Source organism: Xenopus tropicalis, chromosome 7 (assembly GCF_000004195.4).
Source record: "Xenopus tropicalis strain Nigerian chromosome 7, UCB_Xtro_10.0, whole genome shotgun sequence".
Classification (NCBI taxonomy): domain Eukaryota; kingdom Metazoa; phylum Chordata; class Amphibia; order Anura; family Pipidae; genus Xenopus; species Xenopus tropicalis.
The window spans coordinates 77470788-77481320 of record NC_030683.2 but is presented as its reverse complement, the minus strand read 5'-3'; positions in this window follow the sequence as shown (position 1 = coordinate 77481320).

Genomic DNA, 10533 nt, shown 5'->3' with positions numbered 1-10533 from the left:
CGATAATATCGTATTGGCGATCCGAAAGTCATGAAATTTTCATACCGAACGATTGTAAACAGCGGCAAAACCGAACCACTTTTTTTCTTGCTAAAAATACGAAAAAGTCGCGCAATCGGCGAAAAAGTCATGCAAACGTCGAAAAAGTTGCACAAGGTACGAAAAAGTCGAAAATACGATTGGAGCGATCAAGCGAACGAACGGTCGGAGCATTTGTGGATAAGTAAATGTGCCCCCAAGTCTTTAAAATGTTCCGGTCCTCGCGCAGGTGCAGGGAGAACGAGCCCTAAAGTTGCAGTGAAAGTCAGCATTTATTAAACAAGAAGGAAAGGTAAAAACTAAGTAAGCTTTATCAGAAAGGTCTATGTAAATACAGCCATAAGCACTCACAGAAATGCTGCACTGACTTCTCTGTCAAAAGAAACAGGATTTGTTGTTTCTTTGTTTTCCTGTGCCGAAGACAAGCAGCTCTCTCCTCTATCCCCTCTCCTGCTCCCCCTCCCTCAAGAATGCTAAGAACTCCCCCCCCTTAGGAATGTGGATCTGAGCCAATCAGCAGGAAGCTTCCTCATAGTCTTACAAACTGAGCATGTAGACCGGTCTTGGTGCAGGAGTGAGGCATTATGGGAACATTCTTTACAGAGATCTTTTTTTTTTTCCTATGAGGCTTCTGATCATCTGAAAAGGAGAAATATGGGGAGACTTAAGGACACTATTAAGAGAACTGAGGGTATGCCTGCAGCTTGAGATTAACTCTTTATTAGCCTTTCCTTCTCTTTTATCATGTATATCTCCAGCCAATTATAAGTTAATGTCATAGCATTTTTCTTCTGCATCTCAATAAATACTGTAACTGTTTTAAGCAAAGTTGCTTTAGAAACTTTTTTAGTTGTTACTTTGTCTAATGCTGCCAAAGTTTGTGTCAAAACATCAATTTTACACTATTTTTGCAGTGACATTGCAACTTTCACCTGTTGGTAAATATTCCCCATGACGCCTGCTTATACTTGTATGTACTTACTGTATATCATGCCAGCTCTGCCTGCTATGCAGAGTAGGCCACAAATAACCCTGTATTTTACAACTCACTCGTAAGGGAACTTGTAAGACACAAAAGTTCCCTTATGTGCCAATTAGCACTCTTACTTGTGCCAAATGAATCTCATGCAAATACAGATATTGACACAGTATTGACAAACTAAGTACAAGCATTTAGCTAAGTATTTAGCTAAACATGGTAGACAAATGAATGCATTAGTCCAGTTTGATTTTCTGCCTGTGAACTGTGCAAAGATACTCTTATTTGGGAACATCAACAAAGAAGCATATCTTAAAGTGCATAGCAATCTTAAAGTACAAAGTTGACCGCTATATTAAGGATGACTTTACATAAACTGGGGAATATATTTATAAAACCGACTGTAGCTCTAGATATTTTCCTTTGTCTAATAAGACATCCAAAACCCTTTAAATTATCAAGAAAGGGTTAACTTACCTTTGTTATTTGGGCTGTTGCTCTGTCTTGCACCCTTTTAAGTCTTACAAGCCTGTTGCCACACTTTTCCCAAACCATTTGCCATTTGTGTTGCTGCTCTGGCCTGTACCCTTTCCAGTATGGGTAGAGAATATAAATTCCTACTGAACCCATTTGGCATTTGTGCTACTGCTCTATCCTGAACTCTCTCCATCCTGGGGGGATGCTGGAAAGCATGACAGCCTTCCCAACACAATTTGCCGTTTGTTCCCCTACTCATTCCTGTGCTGTCTCCAGCCCAAAGGATGGATGGGTAGAGTCGGTCTTCATAGATGTGTATAATTGGGTACTGGGTACAGTAGTTTCAAAGATTATTGAACCAGACAACCTAAGCATATAGGATGACCTGAAATCTTGTTAGTCTCTAGAAAGCAAATTTATGAGTGGGTCATTTGGAGCTATTTTGTGTGCCACTAACATCAATAGTTTGGCTCTCCCTTTTGTACATGAATACCTTTTGTTAAAGGGAATCTAAACCTTTCATAAAACTGTCTAACTGCACCCCTAATTCTCTAGTATTTACAGATGGGAACTTACCAAAGACATAATAACATATGTAAAAGAATTTGCTATATGTAAAAGTGCTCCTTACACCATTTCACTCATCTAGCTGAGTAATTGTGTAATTTAGCTTCATAATGCACTACATATTGCTTTGTAATTATTCTATGATGGAATATTTGCAGGAACCACAACCATAAAGCTGAATTTACAGAGATTATGTGGGATTCTCTTTCATTTAAATAATATTGTTGGAACATAAAGGGCTGGGCAAAATAATACTCTTGTGATGTATCTGAATTAAAAATTGATTTTTTAATCTTAATTATATGCTAAAGTATGCTGAGATTTTGGGGGCAGATTTAAGAAAGCTTGAGCCTTCAGGGGCTCTTTGAATGAAGAAACCATGCAAGAGTTTGGAAACTTTTGCATGGCTTTAGTATCCGAAGGCTCATGCATTCTTAAGTAGTCCAGAAGAAATGTAGTAGTGTTGTTGAGCAACATACTTTAGGTTCTCTTTAAGGTTAATGGTAAAGGTGGATGAGTGATAATGTTCCTCCTATTAGCAGTTATCAAATATTATTTGTGGAACTTGAGATATGAAAATGGTCTGCAGCTAATTGAAGTGTCAAAGTTGTAGTTGTATGCAAAATACCTTTTAAACTTTTTAAAATATGGGACATTGAGAAGGAAAGATTTTTAAACTGCAAACAACATTGGAAACACCTTAATATAATAATAATATTATAATATATAAATAATAAACTTGTGTTTTGTTGAACAGATATGAATTTTGGACATAAGGATATGTAACTGGGATTGGGTGAGAGGTGGTTTTCTTACAATTTAATATTTGAAACTACTTGATAAAAAAATATCTGTATTGCGTATCAGTATTGTGTCATGCACTATTCCCCCTTGTGCCTGCAACAACACTGATATTCTGGGAAACCCCTGCATTTTGGGTACAAATTTGATGATTGCACTCAAAATTACACTTTGTATACTGCACTTGCACTCATAAATGAGGATACAACCATCATCAACAAAAATGACATAGGAGCAAAAATAATTCATTTATACTGAACAATGGAAGCACACACTAACAAATAAATAGACAGCACTGCCTACTGCTTCTTTGGTAAAGTTCCTCCAGTAAAAGTTTGATAACTTGTGTCTTTCTGCAGATAGAGGTTTGAGAAAATATCTGTAATTATATCTTCAGCTGCACAGTATTGTAAATCAAGAAGTCCTTGTTCATGTAGATCTCTTAGGCTAATGTCAGACGTGGCGTTTGGTGTATATTCCTGCACCCGAGCATATTCCATTCATACGGGTGCAGGCACAGGTAGGAGCGTATGGCGACCACAACCATAAATTGATGATTGCACTCAAAATTACACTTTGTATACTGCACTTGCACTCATAAATGAGGATACAACCATCATCAACAAAAATTACATTCTTTTTACAGCATTCAAGTCAGTTTGACTTGGCTTTCTGAATAGGAATTTACTCTGCTGTTGCTGTGTCAGCCATGTTTAATACTTGGCTACTCATGTCAAAGTTCATACGGAGTTTTCACTTCTTTAGACTTTTACCTATCCTTTCCCCCAGCACTACAGATCCCCTTTATTTGGGGTTCAAGCTATAAGGATTGTATATAAACTTTCTTTCTGAAAGCTCTCACCTTTAATTGTAATTAAAATCCTAGACAGCCCAGCCCCACCCAATAATTTGCCCACCATACCATATATGTTATATTATTGTTGTTTCATTGTATCAGTCATGGCAACAGATTATAATATCTGTCTTTCATTTATAACCACAAGGCCTCATTTTGTTTTGCACCCCCCACTACAATATCAATTTATTGTTGCTAATAGTATTTTACTTGAGTAAGTTAAGTGTTGCTATATTTTGCTCATTTGTATCCATGAGCATGTTAGATTTTGGAATAAAGTGTGCATCAGATTTTTAACGGCTTGTTAGACCTTATATCAGAATTTCTTAAAGGAATACTGTGATAAAAAACATGCTTTGTAAAAAAAAAAAAAAATGCATCAGTTAATATAACTTCTCCAGCAGAATCCTGCATTGAAATACGAACATAGTAACTTAGTAAGTTAGGTTGGAAAAAACACGTCCTTCAAGTTCAACCTTTTATGCCTATATAAAACCTGCCTTACTGCTAGTTGATCCAGAGGAAGGCAAAAAAAAAAAAAACCCTTCTGAAGCCTCTTTAATTTGCCACAGAGGGGGAAAGAATTCTTTCCTGACTCCAAGATGGCAATCAGACCAGTCCCTGGATCAACTTGTACTGTGAGCTATCTTCCATAACCCTGTATTCCCTCACTTGCTAAAAAGCCATTCAACATCTTCTTAAAGCTATATAATATATCTGCCAGTACAACTTTTTACTCTTACTGCAAAAACCATTTCTGACTATTCAGACAGAACCTCCTTTCGTTTAATCAGAATGGGTACCCTCATGTCCTCTGAAAGGATCTACTGGTAAATAAAGCATTAGAGAGTTTATTATACAGTCCCCTTATATATGTAAACATAGTTTTCATATCAACCCTTAAGCGCCTCTTCTCCAGCATAAACAACCCCAACCTGGCCAGTATTTATTCATAACTGAGACTTTCCATACCCTTTCCAAAGCACAAACAGATTTTTTAATATTTAATGTTATTCATTTCCCAGGTACTGCAGCCATGTGACTTGGGCTCTGAAAAACTTCAGTCACTCTTTACTGCTGTGCTTCAAATTGGAGTGATATCACCCCCCACCCGTTCTACCTCAGCAGCAGATCAGCAGAACAATGGACAGGGAACAAGATAGCAGCTTCTTGACACTTCTGCTGAAGGATTCAGCTGCCTGAACTCATAGTACCTTAATGGGCTAATAGCAATGCTGGCAATGTCTTGAATTAAGTGAGAGGCAAAATTGCTTATACTGTGCTCTAGTAAGTTAGGGTGGCTTCAGACATTTCTCTGTAAGTTGAAATACACTGTGGAAAAACTGCCCCATTTGCCATTAGCTTTAATTAGCTTGTACAGTAAATGATATATATATATACACACACACACAGTGTGCACTTTTAAATAATGATACTTCTATGAAAAATAACTGCAGATCCTAAAGAAATTATACAGTGAGGGGCAGCAGTAGTGTACCCCAAAATATATTGAATACAGTGAGAGACAGAAGGCAGTGGCACCACAAATACATTAATACAATAAAAGGCAATAATTTCTTCCACCCTGGGCCCCTATACCCTTTTTCAGCCTTATAGAAATAAAAAAAAAAAAAGATGCAAGAATAGCTTGCATTGCTATAAGTGCTCGCATACACCTAGCGGTAGACATAAGGATAACACCCAAGCAGGAGGAGCCATTTTTTGCTATTACACAACTTGTGTCCTATTGAAAGTGTATTGAATAGAAGAAACAATAGCTTATCTCAAATCAGTTCTATTGTGTAGTGCTGGCTCTTTATTAAAAATCAGACAATGCACTGAGATGGCTGCCTACACACCAATATTACAACTAAAAAAATACATTTGTTGGTTCAAGAATGGTGTGATTTGCTATGTAAACAGTGTATTTGAGAAATAAACAGTACTCCATAAAAATCATGAAAGAATACCTTTAACCTATGGTTTGGGACCAAATTTAACCATGGGCAGCTCTGTTTTCATGGGACAGCTGTAGGTCTTTGTACTAAGAAATGGAGAGCAGAGATTTTTGGCAAAATTCATGACAGAGAAATGCAGTGTACAAAGAAAAAAAAATCTTGGTTTCAGCTAGGGAATACAACTCCAGGATAAACTATCCATTCAATCTAAAGAGTCTGAAAAATATATGGCAGAATATAGTACAGGTATTGCTGCCTTGTGCAGCCACAATATCCAATAACACATAAATAACAGTTGGAACATTATCTCAACTAACACACAAAATATTAAAATTGGATATGAGTGAATAATTAAGCAATTTTTTGTATCTTCAGAGTTACTGAAAACAGTATACTGCTTGCATTGTTCAAAACCACAGACTAATTAATATATTTATTTGAAACATCCTTTCAGACAGGAATGGGTGTCAGAACAAGTAAAATGTGTTATTCAAGTGTGAATCTAGGTCACCTTTATTTGTACATTAAAGAGATTAAAAACTTTTGCACTAAATGTGTCACGCAAATAGCATAAACTGCAATGTCCTAAGTATGCGGAACAGCAGATTTTATTTGAACTGAATCTCTAAATTCACGTATTTCACATCTTCTTAATTTAATTTTTTGTCAATATAGTCACTTTAAAAGAGATCAAAAGTTTCAGATGCCCTTTTACATCTGAAATCATTACCTTTTATTGTATTAATGTATTTGTGGTGCCACTGCCTTTTGTCTCTAAATAGTTCTCAAACTGAAAAAAATAAATAACTAATGTAAATTGCTTTGAAAAGCACCCAAAGAAAATTTATATTTAGGGGCAGATTCATCAAAGTACGAGTTCGAATCCCAAAATGGGTAAAATTTGGATTATCACGATAACAAAGTTTTAATAAATCCAAAACTTTCATACTTGTTGCGACAAATACGATTTTGTTGTGTAAAATTTGTTGCAATGTACGAAAAAGTAGAATTTTTTGTATTTGGAATCAATTGTACTTTGATAAATGTGCCCCTTAGTGTTTTAAGGTTTACTTATCATTTAACACTAGGGGGCACATTTACTAATCCACGAATCCAAATCCCGAATGGGAAAAAATCGGATTGGAAACGAACATGTTGCGATGCGACTTTTTCGCGTTTTTTTTCGCTGCCGTCAAGACTTTACAGTATTTTGCGCAACTTTTTCATCGCCGCCATTATTTTTTCGTATTGAGCAAAAATAAACGGCGGAAAAACCAATTCGATTTTTTTTTGACAGCGACGGAAAAAAAACGCAAAAATACCGATCGTTACGGAAAAAACGCGTTTGGACGATTTTCGGATGTTCGTGGATTGGTAAATGTGCCCCTAGGTATGACAAGACCATGTTTGAAGGCAGAGATTTAAAAAAGTCATCAATATTGTAATATGTGAAGTAGAGAGAAATCTGATTAAATTGAAAAGTTACTGGTTTGAAAACACATCTTGTTTTGCTTGTGCAAAGTAAACCTTTGATGGATGGATGAGAAAGAAGAGCAATATTTTAGGGCTGATGCCTTGCAAAGATATATCACTAAACATGATTTTTTCTTTAAAATCAAGATCTTGGTTATCTGGCCCGGACGGGCTTCCCATTCAGTGGTACAAATCAAACAAGGATATCATTACACCACAACTCTGTAACTTGTTCAATAAGATCACACAGGGAGCCCAACTTCCTGAAAGTGCTAAACTGGCCACCACCTTGATCCTTAAGCAGGGGAAACCCCCGGAGAGATGCGAGTCATATAGGCCAATCTCACTGCTAAACTCCGATGTTAAAATATTAGCCAAAGTCCTAGCCAATAGGCTTAAACAGGTAATAGAACTCCTAATACACCCCGATTAAACTGGCTTCATGCCCAACAGAGCCACGGATATCAACATCAGGCACCTGTTTACCAACATCTAGGCCAAACACGATGTTACAGGGGAAAGGGTGGTGGTGGCCCTAGACACCGAAAAAGCATTTGATACTGTGGAATGGCCCTACCTCTGGGCCCTACTTGCAAAATATGGACTGGGACCAGTTTATTACATGGGTAAGGGCCCTATATGACTCGCCAACCACCAGGATCCTAATTAACGCTGAACTGTCCTGGGTATTCCCCCTGGAACGGGGTACTCGCCAGGGGTGCCCGCTCTCGCCATTCCTCTTTGGACTGGCCATAGAGCCCCTTGCCATTAAAATTTGCAACAACCCAAACATACGAGGTCTCAAACTGCAGAGAGTAGAGAAGAAAATCTCGCTCTATGCAGACGATATGTTAATATATCTGGCCAATCCCAAACAGTTCTCACAGAACTTCTCACCAAAGTCGTAAGATTTGGGGGTCTGTCTGGCCTCAAGGTTAACTGGACTAAGTCCCTTGTGTTCCCCATAGACAGAGAAAGTGCCAGAGACTCGCTGCACGGACCCCAACTACAATGGGTCACCTCCTTCACCTACCTAGGCATAGTAATATACAGAGACCCAACACAATTCACAAAGTTGAACTTAACCCCTGTCCTCAAGTCCCTTAGGACTAAATCACATCACTGGGCCAGCCTGCCACTTTCCCTGCCTGGCAACATCAACATCCTAAAGATGGTCTGGCTACTGAAATTTCTGTATATATTCCATAACGCCCCAATTCTGCCTACCAAGAAATGTTTCAAGGAAATTGATGTATGTGTAAGAGAGTTCATTTGGGCAGGGGAACGGCCAAGAATTAAGATGCCAATGCTACAATCTCCGGTTAAGAAAAGTGGACTGGCCCTTCCCAATTTTTTTATTCTTTTATGTAAGTCAATTGGTATATGCACGGTGGTGGCTTAACCCAGACCCCAACAACCAAGCCACAGTACTGGAAGCCATGGTAATCTCCTCATTTGAGGCTCTGGTGAATCAGTTATACAGAGGACTAGCACCAATTTACCCTTTAACTCCCCCCATGAAAACAGTTACCCAGGTCTTTGCTAGAACAGTAAAGGCCCCCATACACGGGCCGATAGAAGCTGCCGATATCGGTCCCTTGGACCGATTCGGCAGCTAATCGGCCCGTGTATGGGAACAAACGAGCGGCCTGGCCGACCGATATCTGGCCTGAAATTGGCCAGATATCGATTGGCCAGGTTAGAAAATCCAGTCGGATCGGGGACCGCATCAGCTCATTGATGCGGTCCCCGAACCGACTGCCCATGGCCGCAAATGTAATCCGATCGTTTGGCCCCAGGGCCAAACGATCAGATTATTTTTTTTTAAAGCAAGTTGCTACCCGATATCGCCCACCCGTAGGTGGGGATATCGGGTAAAGATCCGCTCGCTTGGCGGGGACCTTAAGACTTTATAGCACCCTTGAACGATATCACCATAGATCTAATCTATCTAAGCCACTCAGTTGGTTCTATGCCATTCTGCTACAAAGCAATTTTGATCCTATAAGTCATATTAGATTAAATTGGGCCCAGGATCTCCCCCAGCTAGCTAACGAAACCTGGGAAGACATACTTGAACAAATACCTGAAATTAACATACTTTAGCCACAAGAGACTGCTTCATTCACATTAAATTTCTCAATAGAGTGTACTTAACTCCCCACAGGCTGGCGCAAATGTATCAGGACTACCCAGACATGTGTGTGAAATGCAACCTAGATCAGGGCAACTATTTACATATGTTCTGGGACTGTCCCAAAATTCAACAGTTTTGGACTGCGATACTCACCTATGCTAGCTCAACACTGGGACTTCCAAACATTGGATACCTACATTCTGTCTATTGGGCCACACTGAAGGACCTTACCCTCTAGTGACAGACTATGTTTGCAACAACTCTTACACTATGCTAGGAAAGCCATATTACTGGGGGACCCACTGAAGGCCATGTAAGAGGCTATCCTGTCCTGGTTCCGTTAATGGAAAAAAGGTGACATTGTTGCTTATTTATTTTTAGACCAATGCAGTCACTAAATGTATCCAGAGATTTTAGGGCTTGAGTGAGAGAATTACCATAGTCCTCCAGGAATAGGATCAAATTGTCTACATATAATGCTATTTTTTCCTCTACCTGTGAAACTTTTAGGCCTTTGATCTCTGGGTCCAGACGGATTGCTATAGCAAGTGGTTCAATGACCAGTGCAAAGAGTAGTGTGGACATCGGGCATCCTTGCCTGGTTCCATTACTTAGTTCTATTTCCTCTAATAATATGGAGTTTACACAGACATGGGCATGTGGCTTTTAATATGAGTTGGATTCATGTGACAAATTTAGGGCCAAACCTGAACTTTTTTAATACTGCCCACAAAAAGTTCCAGTTGACCGTGTCAAAGGCTTTAGTTATATCTAAGGATGCCAGAAGTCCATCTGCTTGTGTTAGCTTAGCATTTTGTAAGTGAGTAAACACTCATATTAAATTTAGGGATGTTGTTTTGTGTGGCATAAATCCACTCTGGTCATTATATATCAGGTCAGGTACAATTTTAAGTAGCCTATTAGCAAGGACTTTTGCAAAGGTTTTTGCATCCATATTATTTAATGAAACTGGGCGGTACAAATTGTAGTCTGTTGGGGCTTTACCATTCTTGTGGATTAAAGTTATAATTGCTTCATAGAATGTCTCAGGGATTGAATGTGTTTCTAGAGATTCATAAAATATTTTGATCACAGAGGTATTACTTGTTTGCACAAGTTTGTACCAAGCTGCTGGCAATCTGTCTGGCCCAAGGGTTTTATTAGCTTGTAGGCAATTAATGTTCGCCACGATTTCTTGTGGTGAATGGGATTATCTAGAAATTGCCTTTGTTCTCTGGATAAACAT